Source organism: Mus musculus, chromosome 10 (genome assembly GCF_000001635.26).
Source record: "Mus musculus strain C57BL/6J chromosome 10, GRCm38.p6 C57BL/6J".
Lineage (NCBI taxonomy): Eukaryota > Metazoa > Chordata > Mammalia > Rodentia > Muridae > Mus > Mus musculus.
This window is the reverse complement of record NC_000076.6, coordinates 127,404,886-127,425,135: the sequence shown is the minus strand read 5'-3', so window position 1 is coordinate 127,425,135 and position 20,250 is coordinate 127,404,886. Positions and strand designations below refer to the sequence as shown.

The following is a 20,250-nucleotide window of genomic DNA, read 5'->3' as shown; positions in this document are numbered from 1 at the left end:
TGGAAACGCAGGTAGCATTACCCTATTTGATTTCTAAATATCATGAATGATGGCTAACGCTAACTCAGTCTTTAAAATACCTGGGAACCGAGGCATAAGGAGATGCTTGAGTCAGGAAAGCATGAGGATGTGAGTTTGGATCCCTAGCACCCATGCAAAAAAGCTGGGCCTATGATCCTTGCACTGGGAAGTAGAAGACAGGGAGAAGACAGAAGGACCCTGGGGTTCACAGACCAGCCAGTCTGCCCAATCAGTAAGCGAGAGACTGTTCCAGTTAGCTTGACAACAGCCCAGAGCTGAAGGAGTTTCAACTGGGGAACTGCCCAGATCAGATGAGCCAGTGAAAAACTGTCCTGATTGCTGACTGCTGTGGGAGGACCCAGCCCACCATGGGGAGCACCATCCCGAGGCAGGTGATCCTGGGCTACATACAAATGACAGCTAAGCATGAGCCCAAGAGTCAGCTTGCGGATGAGCCGTCATCAGCGCTTCCTCATGGGTCTCTTCTAAGATCCCTGCCTTGAGTTTCAGCCTGACTTTCCTCGATGATGGACTGTAAACTGTAAGAAGAGAGCAACCTTTTCCTCTCCAAGCTGCTTTTAGGTCAGAGTTATTTATCGCAGCAACAGAAAAACAAAATGGAATGGACAACCAGTCTCAAACAAACAAACCATGGATCCCTACAGAGGAGGATATGACAATCTGGACCTTTTGCTCCACAGGCATATTATGTGGGTCTGAACATGTACACATACATATACCACACACACACACACATGTGCACAAAGATAAATTAAAAAAAGAAAAGAAAAGAAGACTGGCAAAATAGCTCATTGGAAAAGGGCACCTTGGGACAACATAGTAGAAGGAAGGAAAGAGCAGATTTCTACAGCTTGTCCTGACCACCTCACACATGCAATGGCATAGATGTGCTCATACACACACACACACAAGACACAAAATAACATAAAATCAGATTGGCCAGTGAAAAACTGCCCTGATGTGGGAGGGCCTAGCCCCCCATGGGGAGCACCATCCCTAGACAGGTGGTCCATAAATAAGACCTGGTAAATGTTATGTATAAAAAAGCTCAGTGGTTAAATGCACTGGCTGCTCTTACACAGCTAGGGCTCCATTCCCAGCCCACCGCCATCAGTAACTCCAACTGCAGTTACCTCACCTAAGCTCCTCCAGAACCAGGGATGCATGAGGTAGAGAGTTGTACATGCAGGCAAAACACTCATATACATAATAAAAATTATCTTAAAAACGATTAGGGTTTAGAGGGAGAAAAGGGAAGGGAGAGAAAGATTCACTTATGTATGTGCCTGTGCCTGTTACCCGTGGGGGACGGAAGAGGGCATCAGTTCCCCTAGAACTAGAGTTACTGATAGTTATGACCTGCCAGGTGGGTCCTGGGAACTGAACTCAGATCCTCTGCAACAGCAGCCAGTGCTCTTAACCACCTCTTAACCATCTCTCCAGGCCCATAAAATTTAAATATAATAAAAATATTTTAAGGTAGAAAGTGATCATGGAAGACTCCCAGTGTATATCTCTGTATATGTATTTATACACATATAAATTTTTAAAAAGTGTTATAGGACTGTCTTTTTTGTTTGCTTTATAGTGTGTGTGTGTGTGTGTGAGTGACAGAGAGAGAGAATGTGTGTGTGAGTGACAGAGAGAGAGAGAGAGAGAGAGAGAGAATGTGTGTGTGTGTCTAGGTAGGCAACTCAGAAGGTAACTTGTGGAAGTGACTTCTCTTTTCACCACATGGGTTCCAGGGACTGAATTTAGAATTTAGTTTATCCATCAGATTTGACAGTTAAGTGCCCTCCCTAAACCCTAACCTACTGAGCCACCTTAGAGCCTTAGCTCACAAACAGAAAAGGCCCATATCCCTATGACCCTTAAAAATATCTAGGGAGTGGGTACTATTATACTCATTTTACACATGAAAAAAAAATAGTTGATAACTATCAGCAATTGGTAGAGCAAACATTCAACAAGAATGCTTTTTGCTCTTTATTTTGTTTTTTTGTCAAGACAGTGTTTTTCTGTGTAGCCCTGGCTCTCCTGGAATTCAATCTGTATATCAGTCTGGACTCAAACTCAGAAATCCACTTGGGGGGTGGGGTGGACCACACCCAGAGGAACCCCTTTCTTAAAGTGAAACTAATAACAGGCTATTAACAAAGGGGAGAGGCTAGGAGAAAGAGGTGTTCAGAAACGGTCTCCTGTCAGCATCACCAGAACTCACTCCGGCAGCACCAGGGCTGCAGGGGCAGAGGCAGGAGGATGAGGAACTCAAGGTCATTGTTGGCTATCGGCAAGTCTGAGGTTGTCCCCAGCTGTGCGAGACCCTCTTTTCAGCAATTAGATAAGTAAATAAATCATATAAAACAATACAGTCAGTGTTGCCAAAATGTCTTCCCAACATGTGTTTTTAATTATTCTTAAATTATGCTAAATCACCCTCTACAAAAGCTTTGATCTTTCCCTAATCCTCCAAAAGGGAGAGAGTGAAAGAACACGAATGATAAAAAGAAACTGTAATCTTACTTTTCTAACACCTTTAAGAGCTTTTTTCCTTGACCTTTACTAAAGCCCTGATAATTAGAAAACAAAATTAAAAAGACACTTTTAGTTGAAAGAAAATAATCTTTTGGTATTTTTTAGGGAGCTTGGAAATGACTGAAACGGTTAAAAAAAAAAGGCTTTAGATATATCCTACCCACCCCTAAATCAAATGAAAACCACGTTTTAAAAAACTGTCATCTTTTAATTTCCCAGCAGTTCTTCCTCTCACAGGCTATTCCTGCTCTGGCTGCAGACAGTGACGTCAGAGCAGTCTCCCAGCAACGGCTGAGGAGGGCTGTCCACCACAGGGGTTTCCTGAAAAGCTAATGAGAAATTACCCACATATTTGCTGAAATATCAAGATGCAGAGCCGCAGTGGAACCATGCTTACCACCACACTTGCAGCCCTGCCTCTGTCTCCAGTGAAGAGAGAGCATCCATTGCTCTTCATTTACTCTACAGCTACCCTTGTCTCCTCCACCCTACTTCCGGCTAAATAAAGTTAAATTGTTAGTCTGAAACATTTATGGATATAATAAATTACTGAGGTACCACAGAAAATAGAACTGCATATCTAAGCAAAACAGCCCAATCTAGGTTTTTTTTTCACTTCTTACGAAGAATTCTGAATAATGGCAGTACAAAACAAGAAATAAATCAAGACAGAAAATAAACAGGCATGTTGTTAAAGGAACAAGTTGGCATGTGCTATCCAAATATGCATGCTTTATACACAAGGCGGCTTTAGCTTTTCCTAGGCTCTAGTCTACTGAGTTCTTCAAACTGACCTCCGCAGGTCCCTTCAGAGATCATCTATATTAAAATGGACAGGCTTAAAAGGAACTGAAAGCACAAATAGAATCCAAAACTAACCATCTAGGGCTGTTAAAGCTCACAACTAGGTTTATACCTCGCAAATCCTTCCTAACCTTTGCTTTAGCTATACAGATTCAAAATTAAATTTTACTCTGAACTACAATGGCAAGGACTTTTATATAACTGCCTATTTTGAGGTCTGGAAAACAGCACACAAAGTGACCAGGACCAGTATAAATACAGAAAAATCCCACACTCCAAAACTCAAATTTAAATTAACAGCTTCTGGGTTCTAAAACCTTCATGAGCTCGTTTTCCTTCTACATTTAGAAATAGCAATTAGGTAAAATTCATTAGCATCAGCACTCACGGGGTTAAATTCAAGCACCTTGCTTCAGCGATCCGACTCTGGTCTAAGCCTGCTGTGAGGAGAAACAAGCACAGGTACCCTATGGCTAAACATCCCACTCCAGCCTCAGCTCCAGTCAGTGGTGCCCAGCCGGCAGCGAGTCACAAAGACTTCAGATCCATTTTTCTTCTTCCTTCTCTCTGACCCCTCCCTCACAGAAGAAAAAGACTGCAAACAAAATAATACGTCACTGGAGGCAGAGGGAATCCCATCTCTGCACTCTTTAGAAACCAGAGCCAGCAAACAAAAACAAGCCAATTATAAGGAACAAACAAGCCACCCAAAATTAACAGTGGCAAACCCAGAGAATACATCAAACAGCATTTGTAGGAAAACAGTTTAGCAAAATTCTCCCAGATGCTTGTAAACACAAAGGCTCTGGAGATGCGACAAAGGCGACATATTTCTCCTTAACACATCTGATGAGTAGGGACAGTTACATAAAGACACAGGACACAGAGGCACAGTCACCAGTCGGGCATGGAGGGAGAGCTGGGTAATGACACAGTGAAGGATATTTATAGGGGATTCCCTGCTTCCTGCAATGTGCGTCAACAGCATCACCAAAGAGAACAGAAATCACAGTGATTCTCATAAGCAAAATCTGAATGAGGCATTGCTTAAAATAATCATGGAAGAAGTAGAAATCAGCAAACAGTACAAGTTCTAGCAAACCTAATATTTAAAATATTTTAAAGATAAAAACAGCCTCTGAAAATGTCCAGAAAACCCCCACAATATTTAACATTTGAAAACTGAATTTCCATAGTGTATATTGTACAGAGAAATCAACAGTGCTATTTTAAAATGCCAATTTTTGTCACCTCTCCTCTCTCAGCCTGTGAAGTCCAAGGACTTTTATTTAAAGAAAGAAAATTATCCAAAACTCACCCCGGATGGATCTGCACTTACACCAGCAGCGAGCTCACATTATTAATGGAGACCTCATTGTAAGGATCTGTTCTGCCTGCCGGAATTTTGCCGGAAGAAATTCCTTCTGGGAAACCTGTGCCTCTTCCCCCGCCCACAGTCCCCAGCCAGCCCCCCCCCCCCACCCTTGAATGAAATGCTACTGATCCTTGTTGCTGCTTCTGCAGCTAATTGCTATGAGATGTTCTGAAGCGCACCATGGCCCAGCTGTTTTAAGAATGTCACTCAGAGCTCTGACAGACAGACAGACAGACAGACAGACAGACAGACAGGCAGGCAGACAGACACACACACACACACACACACACACACACACACACACACACACACACACGGAGAGGAGAGGAGAGGAGAGGAGAGGAGAGGAGAGGAGAGGAGAGGAGAGGAGAGGAGAGGAGAGGAGAGGAGAGCCCCCCCCCCCCCACCTCCTCTTCCTGCTTTCATTCAGGTACTTCTGTGGAATGCCTGCCTCCACACTGCTCTGAGGACAGCTTTTAAAGATACAGCAGCAGCAGCTCCTTTTTGCTGCATATGTTCAGCTGCCAAAATAGACTTTTTAGTGAAGAATAATGATTTGGGGATGTAAAAGTTCACTTTTAAATTTATCCTGCCTTTTTCTCACCTGCAAAATAATTGAGGTCAAAGAAATGCTTTTTACCTAAAAGCTACCAGGCTCAGCTTTAAAAATGTAAAACAAAGACCAAACACAGTTACAGAGAATTGTCTTTCCAGCAAGCTATATTTAGTAAAATAATTTTTTACTTGGAGGCAGAAGATAAGCAGCATGGAACACTAGGAGCTATCTGTTTCTCCTCCCATATTGCCCCCCAAAAGACCAAGCAGAAAATTGCAGGTATAAAATGAGGAAGGGTGGGGGGCAGGAACGACTATTAGGGGATAAGGATAAACATATTACAATAAAGGAGTAAATTCTCAGGAGACCACAAGGAAAGAGCAATAACTACGGAAAGGATAAAGTGTACATAGTGAGAGCCAGCAATGGCGGCTTACACCTGTGGGAGGCAGGAGGTGTGCTTTGATTCAAGGACAGTCTATCTACAGAGAAAAAACTGCTTTGCTGTTTCTGTTGTTGAAACAGGGTCTCACTATGTAGCCTTGGCTGGCCTGGAACTCGCAGATATCACCCTAATTCTGCTCCCCAAGTATTGGGATCAAAAGTGTGAGGCACCACATCCACATATCCAGTAAAGACTCCATCTTGGGAAATCCCTGAGCCTGAACATCATCTCCAGGGATCCACCCTTGGAACTTCTAATTTAAATCCTGTACAGTGGCTCACACCCATAATCCCGGTACTCTTAAAGACTGAAACAGTTCAACGTCTGCCTGGGTTACAGAACCCTGCCTCCAATAAACAAAGTAAGTGTGACTCCAAGTTTAACAGGTCTAAATGTGCCCTTCAAAGTCTCTCTCCTCCCTCTTTGGTCCCTTCCTTTCAATCATAGAGGATTAACTCCATACCCTGCACACTCTAAGAATGTACTCACTGAGCTATACACCTCCAGCCCTAGGGCCTACTTTTGAAGTGCCTAAAGAAAAGTGGTAATAATATCTGATCTACAGGAGGCAGTATACCTTAGAGATAGCAAAATCTGTCACAACATAAAATTACTATGGCTAAAGTCAAGATGGCAAGAGAAGCTAAGAAACACTCACCTGGGACTGGAGACATGGCTCAGCGGTTAAGAGCACTAACTGCTCTTCCAGGGATCCTGAGTTCAATTCCCAGCAACCACATGGTGGCTCACAACCATCCATAATGGGATCCAGTGCCTTCTTCTGGTGTGTCCAAAGACAGCTACAGTGTACTCATATACATAAAATAAATAACTCCAGTTCTAAGAGATCCAACATGTTCTCCGGTCTCTGAAAGGCACCAGGTAGGCATGTTCACACCTATAATCCCAGCACTCCCACAGGCATGGCGGTTCACACCTGTAATCCCAGCACTCCCACAGGCATGGCGGTTCACACCTATAAACCCAGCACTCCCACGGGCATGGCGGTTCACACCTGTAATCCCAGCATTCTTATGGGAGAGTCATCCAGAAGGTGGTGGACTGCTATGCAACAGAAAGGTGGACACAAGGGAAACCGTGTTCAAACAAGGGAGAAGCAAAAGAACAAATTTCTGAAATGTTGTTTTCTAACCTTCGTATGTATGCCAAGCACATTCTTATTACCCCTACACCTCAATTTAAAACAAAGCAACAGCCCTCAACAGCATTTAAGAAAACAGCGTTCAGTTCTGAAAAGGCCAGAAACCTTGGGTAGAGACTGACAAGACAAGTGAAGCGAGGACTGGAGTCTCCTGTGCTGGCACCGTCGCTCTGAACTTAACCAGACCAAATACCCTACTCCTTGCGCATATGCAAGACTTGTATGTCAATGCTTTGAACTACTCTATTTATAATTGAAAAAAAAGACCTAGTCTTCAGTAAGTTAGCAAATGTGATTCATAAAATGGAAATTTACTCAGTGATAAAACAATAAATTAACTACTAAGATATGTAACAATGTATATGAATCTCAAAGACATACTGGATGACAGACACTAGTCTGAAAATGTAACATATCATATGATTATATTTACATGATTTTCTGGAAAAGCAACAATTATAGAAACAACAGATACACTTGGTGGTTGCCAAGATCTAGGAGGAGAGAGAAGACTGACTACAAACCAGAGCCACCAGAAGAGATACAAATGTTACGTGGACTTTGTGGTAGAGACTGAGGGTATATAGTTCCATGGCAGGGTGCTTGTTTAGTATGTTTGAAAGCTAGGCTCTATCCCCAGCACTGAAAAAAAAAATTTCTTTTTAGAAAGTAATTCACCTACTGTGGGTAAGCATCAAAAAAGAAAACTTTAGAAAGAAAAAAATTAAGGCTGCGTAAGACTAGTGTGGGAATCCTAGACTAACCATGAACTGCAGCTGAAATGCTGCTCGGTTGGTGGAGCGCCTGCCTGCAGTGCACACACCGAGGTTCGTCCTCAGCACTGTACACACTATGTGTGGTGGTACAGGCATGATGCAATCTCAGCACTAGGAAGATCCCAAATTCAAGGTCATCCTTGGCTATACAGACTTTGAGTCCAGCCTTCATTACATAAATACAGAACTAAAAAAATAAAATAACTTGGGAGGCAGAGGAAAGGAAGATCTCTGTGAGTAAAAGGACATTTTGGTCTACAGAGAGTTCTAGGATAGCCAGGGTTGCATAGTGAGACTGTCAAAATAAAACAAAAAATAAATTAATAAATAAAATAAAAATTAGATTATTGATAATTATTAAAGGGTACATGGTATGCTAGTTTGAAATATCCTATTTTACTTTGTAAGTCTGGTAGTTTTCACTAATAGAGAGTAGACATCCATGCCAGGAGAATTCCAAGTTTGAGGCTAGACTGGGACTATAGCAAGGCAGGGGTTTTACAAGAACCAGGAACGGCCAAGAAATATTCAATGTAAGCAGAAAACTTGTTTTACAAGCCAAGTAAGAAAGTGCTTCAGAGATGAAAAAGACCCACTGTTGTAAGAACTGACAGGTCACTGACAGGTCAGATGAGAGGAGAACCTCCATCTGACCACATCCAACTGCGGATCCAAAAGAAAACACGGGTAGGGTGCTGAGGCGGAAAGATGGAGAGCTCAGGACCAGCCTATATGCTACCCAATGTGTTCTGGGAAAGCCTGGGCTACAGTGAAACCCTGTCTCCAAACAAAACACTAGAGCTCTGCACATAGGGAGGCTGTTCTTGTCCTCAGTTCCTAAACAATGTGAGGCTTCCAGAGCACTTACATTCTATTAGACATTGTAGGACTGAAGCACATCTGGGTTTGGGGGGCTGACTCCCCCAAGGGTACACTAAGAGAAACTACCAGGGCTTTACAAAGGCGAACAGTGACAACTGAAGGGAAGGGGCCAGAGACAGCAAGTCTGAGCACTCCTTTCAAAGTACTTCCTTATGAAGACAGAACTACTGCAGTATATTTGAATGATGTGCCTTTCTTTAAGAACCATTTTTGGGCCTGGAGAGTTGGCTCAGTGGTTAGGGGCATTTGTTGTTGTTGGAAAAGACCCAGGTTTCATTCCCAGCATCCACATAGAGGCTTACCACCTCCTCAGGAAGCAAATATGTATGTACACATAGACAAAACACTCATACAATAAAATAGTAAAAATAAATTGTAAAAAAAAAAAAAGAATAATTTGTTAAACCCATATGGAATATAAAGACCTGCAAGATTACAAGATTTCAAAGCAAGTTATGGTGCTGGCAAGATGGCTCAGCAGGTAAAGGTCTGCAGCCAAGCCCAAGTGACATTCCACAGGCTGTCCTCCAACCTCACACAAGTGCCACGGCATGTGCAAGGCCCATGTAATATACACACAAAATAAATGTGAAAAACAAGCTGGATTTATCATTTGCGAACATTTTATTTAGTCTGAACAAAATTTTGTTTTATTTCTTTATTTTGATTGAGCCAGGCCTTGTCTAGCCCAGAACTCTCTACATAGACCAGGCTAGCCTCAAACTCACAGAGATTCATCTGTCTCTGCCTCCCAGATGCTGGGATTAAAGGTGTGCATCACCATCCCTGCCCCATGCAATATTTTAAACTCTTTGGGGTCTTTATTTTGATAGAATCACACTCTATCATCCAGGCTGGCCTACAATTTAGTATGTAGCTCACTCAAGCTGTTTTTAAACTGGCAATCCTGCTTTCACCTAGAGAGTGCTGAATTATAGGCAATTATGGGCACTTCAAACAGCATTTGTTATTGTTGTTTGATGGGTTTTGTTTTCTTTTGTTTTTGTTTCTGAGACAAAGTCTCACTATGAAATTGAGGCTGGCTTCAGACATATCCTTTCCAGTGCTGAGATTAGCGGTGAGCACCACTATGCCCAACTGTTTTTGTTTTTGTTTTTTTAACACTGGAATTCTAGTCTTCCTAAATCTGTTGGTAATCCCAGCTACTCAGAAGGCTGAGGCAAAAAGTATCAAAGGTTCAACACCTACCAACAGTTCCATGGTGAGTTCAAGGTCTAGGAAATTAGCAAGAGCCTATCTCAAACTCACAAGTAAAGGACTGAGGATGCTACTCTGTGGTTCAACTCACAGCACGACCTCCACGCCCTGCCCTGCTCTCACAGAGAGAAAGAAGAAAACTCTACTCTCCTATAATAAAAACTATTAAATAAAAAATATACCTATAGGGAATGACACTCTCAGGAGGAGCAGCCTTGTTGGAGCGCATGAGGCCTGACTGGAGGAACTGTCACTGGGTGTGCGATCAGAGGTCTCAGATGCTCAAGACAGGCCCAGTGTGATTCACTCTCTTCCTGCTGTCTATGGATCCAGATGTGGAACTCTCAGCTCCTCCTTCTGCACCATGACCACCTGTGTGCCATCACACTCCCAACATGATGATAATGGATAAACCCTGGACTGTAAGCCAGCACCCGTGAAATGTTTTCCTTTAGAGGAGTTGCCTTGCGATGTCTTCTCACAACAGAAACCCTAACTAAGACACTATCTTTGAAATCATATGAACACAACAGTAAGAAAAGACAGCTCGGGCTGGTGAGATGGCTCAGTGGGTAAGAGCACCCGACTGCTCTTCCGAAGGTCCGAAGTTCAAATCCCAGCAACCACATGGTGGCTCACAACCACCCGTAATGAGATCTGATGCCCTCTTCTGGAGTGTCTGAGGACAGCTACAGTGTACTTACATATAATAAATAAATAAATCTTTAAAAAAAAAAAAAAAAAAAAAAAAAAAAAAAAAAAGAAAAGACAGCTCACAATTGGGGAAAACTGAACATGAACTTATTATCACATGACTCAGAACCAATTCTTTATAAAATCATAATGAGATGGCACTTAGACTTTAAAATCCTATGGTTACAGATATTACTGAAGCTCGTCCAGGTGAAATGCCACATGGACATAGTCCAGCTCTGAGGCTGGGGAGACAGTGAAGGACTTGTCATGCAGGTGTGAGTCAGGCAGCACATGTGTAACCATGGTGACCCTCTGATGAAAGGGGAGTGACAGGAGACTGCCTGGAAGGTCACAGGCCCGCTAGACCAGCATACAGAGCAGCAAGCGAGACTCCTTATAAAAGAGAGGTCAGACCCTTCCAGTCATCCCATGAACTGCACATGGACACTGCATTGTGTTCATGCATCTGCACATACATCTACATCATGCTCATACATAGCAACACACAGATTAGAAAAGGGGGAAATCATTCCAACTTGTGTTCTCACACCATGTTGCTATCAAATGCCAGTGCAATCTCTAGTGTGTATCATGGTTTATTCAGACTAACCACTTTATACTCACAAACTGACCAGTAGTAAAGTGAACAAGAATCAACTGGCTACAAAAACTGCTAGCAAGGATACCAGTTAGTCACCTAAACAGATTAAATGCCTTTAATCCCAGCACTGAGGAGGCAGAGGCAGGTGGATCGTTGTGGGCTTGAGGCCAGCCTGGTCTACAGAGTGAGTTCCTGGACAGCCAGGGCTATACAGAGAAACCCTGTCTCAAATAAACAAACAAGAACACACTGTTTACTTAAAGAATGAGGAACTGATTACAGACCTGATACTGTGTCACTCTGTGGAATTCCATATTAACAGAAGGCCACTGAACTCTTACAAATAGTCCTTTGGTATCTAGATCAAAAAATTGCTCAGACCTTCAAAATATATTTATACTTCCAAAGAGCACATCTCTAATGCCTTCAGAGAAAGCACAGCAACCTAGCTTTTGTAAAGAGACCAACCTAACACTCTGAGTGACAAATGTGGTGAGAGACATGGAACAGTTCTATAATTCCAGTATTCAGGAAACTAAAGCAGGAGGGTTCTGAGGCTGAGGCAGCCTGGTCTACAGAGTGAGTTCCAGGATAGCCAGGGCTATAGAAAGAAACCCTGTCTCAAAAAAATAAAAAAATAAAAAAAAATAAAATAGTCATTTGCTTATATGGCTACATGCTATATTTTTTTCATGACCAATACATGTCTAAAGTAATGAACATTGTATCATTTCTGTAAATACCATTTGTGATGATCTTTGGTCTTGCCTGAAGCCATTCAAATTCTCATTTCTCAATTCTGGAAAGGGCAAGCCAGGATGGGTAATACTGGCTAGACCAGGAAAGAAAGGTAACTACTCGTTCCACTACAATGATACTCCAGAATAAGTAGTCTGATTAATATACTTATTCAAATTAGAACCTTAACTTTTGTTTCCTACTTTGACCTCACTGTTTGGTTTTTCTTTTTACTGTACTGTGGACATCAGTATTTGACTGAAGAAACTTCTTTACTAGGAGGGTTTAACTATGATCTTGGTTCTGCTGACTCTAACCTGGGAATGAGGCCAAGCACTGTGAGTTCGAGGAGAGGAGAGGAGTATGTAGAGACTAACAGCTGCTGGGCAGCATGAATCGTGGGCCACTCAACAACAACAACAACAACAACAAGATGCAATTCTGAATCACATGGTACATACACCTGTAACTGCAGTACTGGGAAGACTAAGGCAGATCACAAGTTCAAGCTACACAGCTCAAAAAATAAAATAAAATAAAATAAAAGTGATTCTAAACTGGTTTTTAAGAAGCCATAGAAATGTCTGGGCAAAGGGAAAATGAATGGGAACAAGAGAAAATAGAAAACAAGGTGAGTTCAACTTGTCTGACAGGTCCAAAGAAATGTGGCATCTGTGAGCAGGCAGCAGAGCCATCCTCAGTCCTGCCAAGCAGTATGGGATATCCACATCTGAGGGCCACCGCTGCCTAACAGCAGGGAGTAAAGGGCAGTAAGGTCCTAGTTTCTTGGTCAGTACAACTGACCAGAAGCAACAACAGAAGGCCCAAAGGGTTCTTCTGGTTCAGTAGATTAAAAAAAAGGTCATTCCCCACTGTCCCAGAAGTTGTTTTAAGGCACCAAAGGCTGATAAAGCAGCGGCTTGAAGGTCTCACACAGTTCAGTGACTGACCTGCCCTCTGCTTACAAAGCTCAACCGGTTCCTGTTGTAAAAAGTACACAATACTCAACAGCAATATGTACAAACAGAGGAAAATGATCCTTTCCTTAAACGAGATCCAGGGAGAAACCCACACTGAAGACAAAGTGCAAAAGCAGCTCTGATGGGCTCAGACAGAGACAGACAGAAGCGCCTCTCAGAGCCACACCTCCCAGAGCCGTGGCCTTACTTTTAGGCCCATCTTTCTTCCAGGCCCACAAACAACACTTCCAAACAAAACAAAACAATCTTCCACAACCCGTATCTCTACACCAGGGAATTTCAAGGTCTACAAACACCCAGGTCACATCTGTAACAAAAAGGAATCTCAGCTCCCTGCTGTGCATTTCATAGAGATTTCTCTCCACTGCTCTTAAATAAACACTATCAAAGTAAGAACTACAGAAGCAAAAACATCACCAGAAGAGAACTAAGTGTAACAGTCTCTACTTCTGTGGCCCAGCAGAACACAGTACTAACCCAAGCTCATTCACGTGTGACACGTGCTGTGGCCTCTTCCTACAGTACGTGAGACCTTCACAGGATTGGGCCAAGTGGGGTTTAACATGAACCAAATCTATCAACCGTGGTAAAGACAGACATGTAGATTCTAATGAGCAGTGGTGAAAAAAGAGAAAACAAATAAAATCAAACTATACTGCTCCATTCAGTTCGAAACAATGATAAATAATTCAGGAAAACTGCTGCAATACAGCACACAGCAGCAGGATTTAAAAATAGACCAGAGGTTCAAGAGACGAGGTGGGAGCATCGGGAGTCACAGGAAAATGGTTTTATGTCAACAAGTTCCCAAGCCCTTTGAAATAAATGGAGGCTGGTGAAACTGCCACTCAAAGCAGCAGAATTGCAATGCACTTGTAAACCTACATATGGCAAAGAAAACATCCTGCATTTGATTTCTCAGGACCAGGCAGATGGCTCTGCAAGTACTGGTGCTTGCTGCTAAGCCTGATGACCCGAGCTCAATTCCTAGGACCCACATAGGAAAGAAGAAAAGCAACTTCCAAAAGATGCCCTCTGACCTCCATCCACGTACACACACATAACACTAATGTAAAAGATATAACACAGTAGTAATGTAATTTTGAAAAGATATAAAACATGCATGTGAGGTTAGATATACACACATGTACACATAGTCATTGTAAGTATGAAACCAATCCCAAACAGCCAAAATTATATGACTGTTTAAGATAACTTTTTTTTTATCTATTTTTCGATTTTATAAAAGGGTTTCATATAGTCCGGGCTAGCGTCAAACTCAGACTATAGCTAAGACTGACTCTGAACTCCCAATCCTTCTGCCTCTAAGTAATGGAATTTCAGCTATGCACCACCATACTCAGCCAAGATAACCCTTACTGATCACTAGTCTACCAATAAAAGTATAATATAGAATAGGAAAGAAACAATAACCTGGTTCTCTTATGTTACTTTATTTTAATTAAGCAAAATAAATGGCACCAAAGAAACTTCCTAAATCACAGGCCAATACATAATTATTCCAACAGATCAATAAGCACGATACTCACATATCTTTAGAAGGAAATTGGGCTGAATCCGTTTACAACTGTGCCTTTCCACTTAAACTACACAAAGGCCAGTTGGATTTGGGCTAAGATGCACTGAATTTTTTGTTTTGCTTTACTTTCAATTCTTAAACTCTTTTAAGTACTAAATGGAAATGCTCAAAAAATAACAGCATTTTTAAAGGTAAAAGCTGTGATTTTTAAAATGTTCTGTTTAGCTCACTTGGCATGGCAATGTCTGGCCAGCTGTTCTCCATTCCTGCCTGCCAACATATAGAGGAGACCTCAGCTTTCTATTCTACAAACCTTAGCTCTCTCAGTGTGACAAGGGACAATGTGGTCAGACAGGCCTGGACTTGAGTCCTGGCATTAGTACCCTTCTCTGTCAGAGCAAACGAGCCCTGTTCCACTCCGGTAGGCAGTACAGATGCTCCTCTCACTTGCCCATCACCACAGATCAAGATGTCAATGGAACCAAAGGACAGATCCTAGAAAGGCTGACTCCCCTTCCTATGGCAAGTGCAGAAGTCCCTGCCCAAGGAGCCCAGGGTCCTCAGTGGGTCTCTGCTCAAATCATATCCACTGTGCTATACCTTTCACAGCCTGAATGGTGAGTATAATAGTAATAATAATAATAGTAATTGTATTAGTCAGGGTTCTCTAGAGTCACAGAACTTATGGATAGTCTCTCTAGATAGTAAAGGAATTTATTGATGACTTACAGTTGGCAGCCCAATTCCCAACAATTGTTCAGTCACAGCTGTGAATGGAAGTTCAAGGATCTAGCAGTTACTCAGTCTCACACAGCAAGCAGGCAAAGGAGCAAGAGCTAGAGCTAGACTCCCTTCTTCCAATGTCCTTATATTGTCTCCAGCAGAAGGTGTAGCCCAGATTAAAGGTGTGTTACACCACACCCTTAATCCCAGATGAAAAGGTGTAGCCCAGATTAAAGGTGTGTTCCTTAAACTCGGAGATTCAATCTTCTGGAATCCATAGCCACTATGGCTCAAGATCTCCAAACCAAGATCCAGATAAGGATCTCCAAGCCTCAAGATAAGGGTCACTGGTGAGCCTTCCAATTCCGGATTGTAGTTCATTCCAAATATTGTCAAGTTGACAACCAGGAATAGCCACTACAGTAATAGTAATAATAATAATGGATGGTGTACAGATAAAACAAAATGTGTGGGTGTCCCTCAAGGATCCCTTTGTACCTCACAATTCTGGAGACTCTTCACAACTCCAACTTGATCATCTAGGTCACTATGAAAGCACATTTACCATGGCAGGAGGGAAGGAGACATCTATATCCATATTTGTGATAAAACTTAAGGCACAGTGTAGGTTTGCATGCATGCTGTTATAGCATTACGTTCAGTTATAAAGGGGGTCAGAGGAGAACCTGTGGGACTTAATTCTCTCCTTCCATCACAGGAGCACCAAGGATCTACCTCAGGTAGTCAGGCTTTATAGCAAGCACATCTACTCACTGCACTGCCTCAGCCGGCTCAGAACTTAAATCATTAGGATGACGCCTACCCAACACCATCACATACCAGTTCTAGGATTTCAAGTAACTCCTCATGCCTCATTGTACTGAGCTATAAAGCAGCATGCCAAAAATCTCCTTCATAGCATGTTAATGAGATTAAATAATTTCCAAAGTGTTTGCAGGATGCCTGGTTCACATCGAATCTATGATAAAGCAATGCTATCCTATGCTCTGCAATCACTCTGCTCCTCTCTTACAGGCAGAAAGGTGACACCAAAGTAGGGCCAATTTTAAGAAACTAAAACCAAACACAGCTGTCCATGAATCCCATTTTAGGACTTCCTTCACGGACTCCATGGAAGTCTAATAGCAGCAACAGCAGCAGCAGCTGCCGCCTCATCCTCACCACTGTCATCATCATTGTTATCATCATCATCATCCAATTCTTCCTATTCAAAGCCATGTTCTAACCCTAATTCCACTTCTGGGAATATATTTAAAATAACTTAAAACAGGATATGACAGGTATTTGTATATCCATTTGCAAGCACTATTATTCATGATACCTAAAAAGTGGAAGCAATCCAAAGTGTCCATCAAGGAGAAATGAATAAGCAAAAGGTAGCACATAGCTGCAGTGGAATACCACGGAGCCTTAACAAAGAAATTCTGTCAGCAGCAATATGCTTAAGGTGAACCTTAAGAACATCACGTGAGGCACAATAAGAAAAACAAAACCAAGCATGCACACTTACAACTCCGGCACTTGGGAAGTAAGAGCAGGAGGCCCAAGAGTGCAAAACGCTGGGCTCGAGTGGATGTGAAGCCAAACCAGGCTTCATGGGATTCTGCCTCAAAACACACAAATAAAACAACTATATCCACTGCTATTAGGTCTTGCCAAGATAAGTATTACTAAATCATTAGCTACAAAAGTGCAAGGCTGCAGTGACTAGCTGATGTTCTAGTGTCAGCATATAGGCACATGCATGTAATACACACAGTGTAAATGTAGTTAGGTGTGTCATGAATAGAGAAGCGATACGGAATGACTATCTGATGTTCTAATGTATAAGCAGCAGCAACGATTCCCAAGATAACAACTAGCCAGACTGTACTGAAGCTCTGGTTTGGTGCTTTTGTTGGTGGCGGTGGCTTTTGTTTTGTTTTGGTGTATGCCACAGTGCATACACAGAGGACGTTAGTGGATACATATATGCTGCAGGCCAGCTAGGGTTACATAATGAGATCCCATCTCAAACAAACAAACAGAGACACAAAATCTAAGAAGCTCCAATGTACCAGAAATAGATATAAATGTCTAAAATGCTTCAAGGTGTACAATTACTGAAGTCTACTAGCACTCCCTCAAATCAAACATGAAAGCTACGTTCAGGAGTGAGAGTTAAGATAGAAGGCAACTTGAACACCAACAGAAATAAACTTGAGGTCTATTTCCCTGGTAAGAAGAGAAGAGGTCTCCAACTCGGCAGGAGAAGGAAATGACCTCCTCAGTCACAGCTCCAGGGCGGAGCTTTCTCAGCCTGGTTTCTTCACTGGGAACTGACTGGAAGCTCAGAATGGTGACAATGACAGAAGACACATAAAGCTCTTTTCATTAGATTCAAAGGTCGTTTTAAAAGAAGTCCAGTTTTAGGGCTCAGCTGGTAAGGGCACTTTTCACCAGCCTTGTAGCCAAGGTCAGTATCTGGCCCACGTGGCAGGAGAGAGCTGACGACTTCAGCAAGTTGCCCAATCTCCACAGGCACCTGGCACATGTGTTCCTCTTCCCACACAAATACAACTTAAAAACTCTCAGTGAAGTTTCAAATAGCTACCCTAAGCCTTATTACTTTAGCAAATGTCCTTAAAAACAGGGTTAGTAGGATACAATTGGTGACCCAGGTCTTGTGCTGCTTGTAAACATTAAGTAACTAAAGTGACAGCCAACATTTTCTTGTGAAGCAAGTCATTTAACCATGCAGTGCCTCAGTTTCCTTTTCCTGTAAAACAAACAGTAACCATCATGTGGGGTGTAAAAATAGGTATAATGCTTCAGTGTTAGAAACACTTAAATAAGTGCTGACTGCTGCTTTTGTTATTTAGAAAATTTGCACGCTATTTGTCATTAAGGAAATTTGCAAAAGTAGGAGATAATGCCTTGCTTCACAAGGATTTCTGTTGTTGCTGTCTTGTAGGTCACTTACCCCTATAATTTGCTTTCAGGTTATTATGTAATGGTAATAAAACCATTATTATTAATAAGCTTTGTCTTCTTTTTGTGGTACTAAGGACCAAGCCCAAAGCTTCAACACATGCTAACTGTCATTGTTACATGAATTAATGTTTACAAAATTCTAAGTTTGTGAGCTGAGAATATGGTTCAGTAATTAGACATATTTGCTGTGCAAGCAAGAAAACCTGACTTGGAATACCTACCATCCATGAAAGTTAGATATAGTCATGTGTGCCTCTAACTCCATCTAGCATTGTGACAGACAGACAAATAGATTCTGGGAGCACTGCTGGCCAGCCCAGCCAAAATATGGGGTTTTGGGTTCAATGAGAGATGTCTTAAATAAATAAATAAATAAATAAATAAATAAATAAATAAATAAAGTGGAGAGCAACAGAAAAAGACACCCAGCATTCTCCTCTAGCCTCAGTATGAAGGTTCATGAGCACATACACACCTGCAAATTCTGTGCATGCAACACACGCGCGTGCAACACACACACACACACACACACACACACAGCACATGGTTCCAGAAAGAAAAACTAAAAGAACTCTGGAGATCTGGAGAGTTTACCAATGTCAATTCCCTGGTTTTAATATTGAACTATAGTTATGCAATGGTACACTGGGAGAAACTAAAGGTTCATGGGATACTGTTTTTTTTTTCCAACTTCCTATAAATACATACTTATTTCACAAGAAAAAATACAGGATAATGAGGTGTTGGGGGAAGAACCTAGGGCACACATAGAGCCCTAGGTTCCATTCCTAGCATTGCAGCCAGTGCTACAGAGAGATCCTGTCTCAAAAATACATAAATACATACATACTTACTACCTGCCAGACACACAAAAGCACAGAAAATTCAGTAGCACAAGACCTGTACAGGCTAAATAAATATCAAATCAGATCTATACAAAAGAATCAAGAATATCAGAAATGATACTTACGTTAGCAAATACAAAACCTTTCTTTGGTTCAGTACTTAAATATGTTTAAAAGGCAATCAACTACTTATGGGAAATTAGTTAAATCCTATTATACAATTGGTATGTACAAATGTCTGATCAGAACAGGACAATAGCTAGGAGAGAATAGGATACTGCTGTAAGGTTTTCTTTTATATTACTGTACCTGTATTAGTCACTTCACATCACTGTGATCAAATTATCTGACATAAATGATATAACTGGGTGTTTGTTTTGTTGTTTTTGAAACAGAACTTCAGGTAGCCAAGACTGACTTCAAATTCTCCAAGTTCTCAAGGATGATGTTGAATGTCTCTACTTCCCAAGAGCTAGCACCAGTCATACCTGTTTATATCATGCTGAGACCAAACCCAGGTGGCCTCACACATGCCACAGGTAGGCAATCTACCAAGTGAGCTACATCCCCAGCCCCAGCAAGGGTTCATTTTGGCTCACAGTCTCAAAGGATTCGGTCTAAGTCAGGAAGGAAGCCATGGTGAACAGTTTAGTTCACTCACAGAGAAAAGGACATAAAAAGGAATTCCCAGCACTCAGGCTGGTATCTTCCTTTTCTTCCTCAGCCCCAGCCTACAGGTGAGCGCCACCCACACTCAGCACAGGTCTTGCTGTCAGTTAATCCTCTCTACAAACACCTAAGAGACACAGCAAGGTGCACCTGTTTCTTAGCCGATTCTAAATTCAGAAAAGCTGATAATGAAGACTAGCCACCATAACACATAAAATAATGTAATAATATAATACTATCCTAAAGTAGAATTACGGCATCTAGCCAAAAAAACAAATAAAAACAAAAAATAAAACTAAAAAACCCCACAAATTCAAGGAAGCCCAGGCATTTCAAATAAATTCAAAAAAGGCCATGTGACAAGTTTATCCCCCACCCCTGTGTGTGTGTGGTTAAACTAGCCTGGTCTATACAGACAGTTCCTGGCCAGCCCAGGTTACATAGTGAAACCCTATCTCAAAGAATACAAGGGATGAAGATGTAACTCGATGATGTAACACTTAACTAGACTATGACAGTGTGCTCCCTCCCGCCGCCCCCCCCCATACACACACACAGAAGATAAATAAATGAATGAATCAATCAATCAATAATAAACACAGTAAATAAGATGGCTCAGCAGTTAAGAGCACTGGCTCCTCTTCCAGAGAATCTGGGCTCAATTCCCAG

The 20,250-nt window shown here is 41.9% G+C and overlaps 1 protein-coding gene across 25 annotated transcripts in view; it reads right to left on the bottom strand.

Moving 5' to 3' along the window:
- The window catches only part of R3hdm2 (R3H domain containing 2), a 119,053-nt gene that overhangs the window by 74,249 nt on the left and 24,554 nt on the right, over window positions 1–20,250 (bottom strand). For 4 of the 25 annotated variants that reach the window (NM_001359243.1, NM_001359246.1, NM_001168293.1 and 1 more), the window contains exon 1: window positions 3,770–4,269. The exons of 15 other annotated variants lie outside the window; for them this stretch is intronic. The gene's annotated coding sequence lies outside the window, so the exon portion shown is untranslated. Of the gene's footprint in view, window positions 1–3,769; window positions 4,442–4,699; window positions 4,809–20,250 lie in introns of those variants that run through there. 6 more of the 25 variants (XM_030245289.1, XM_006514157.3, XM_030245288.1 and 3 more) reach the window with 6 other exon arrangements.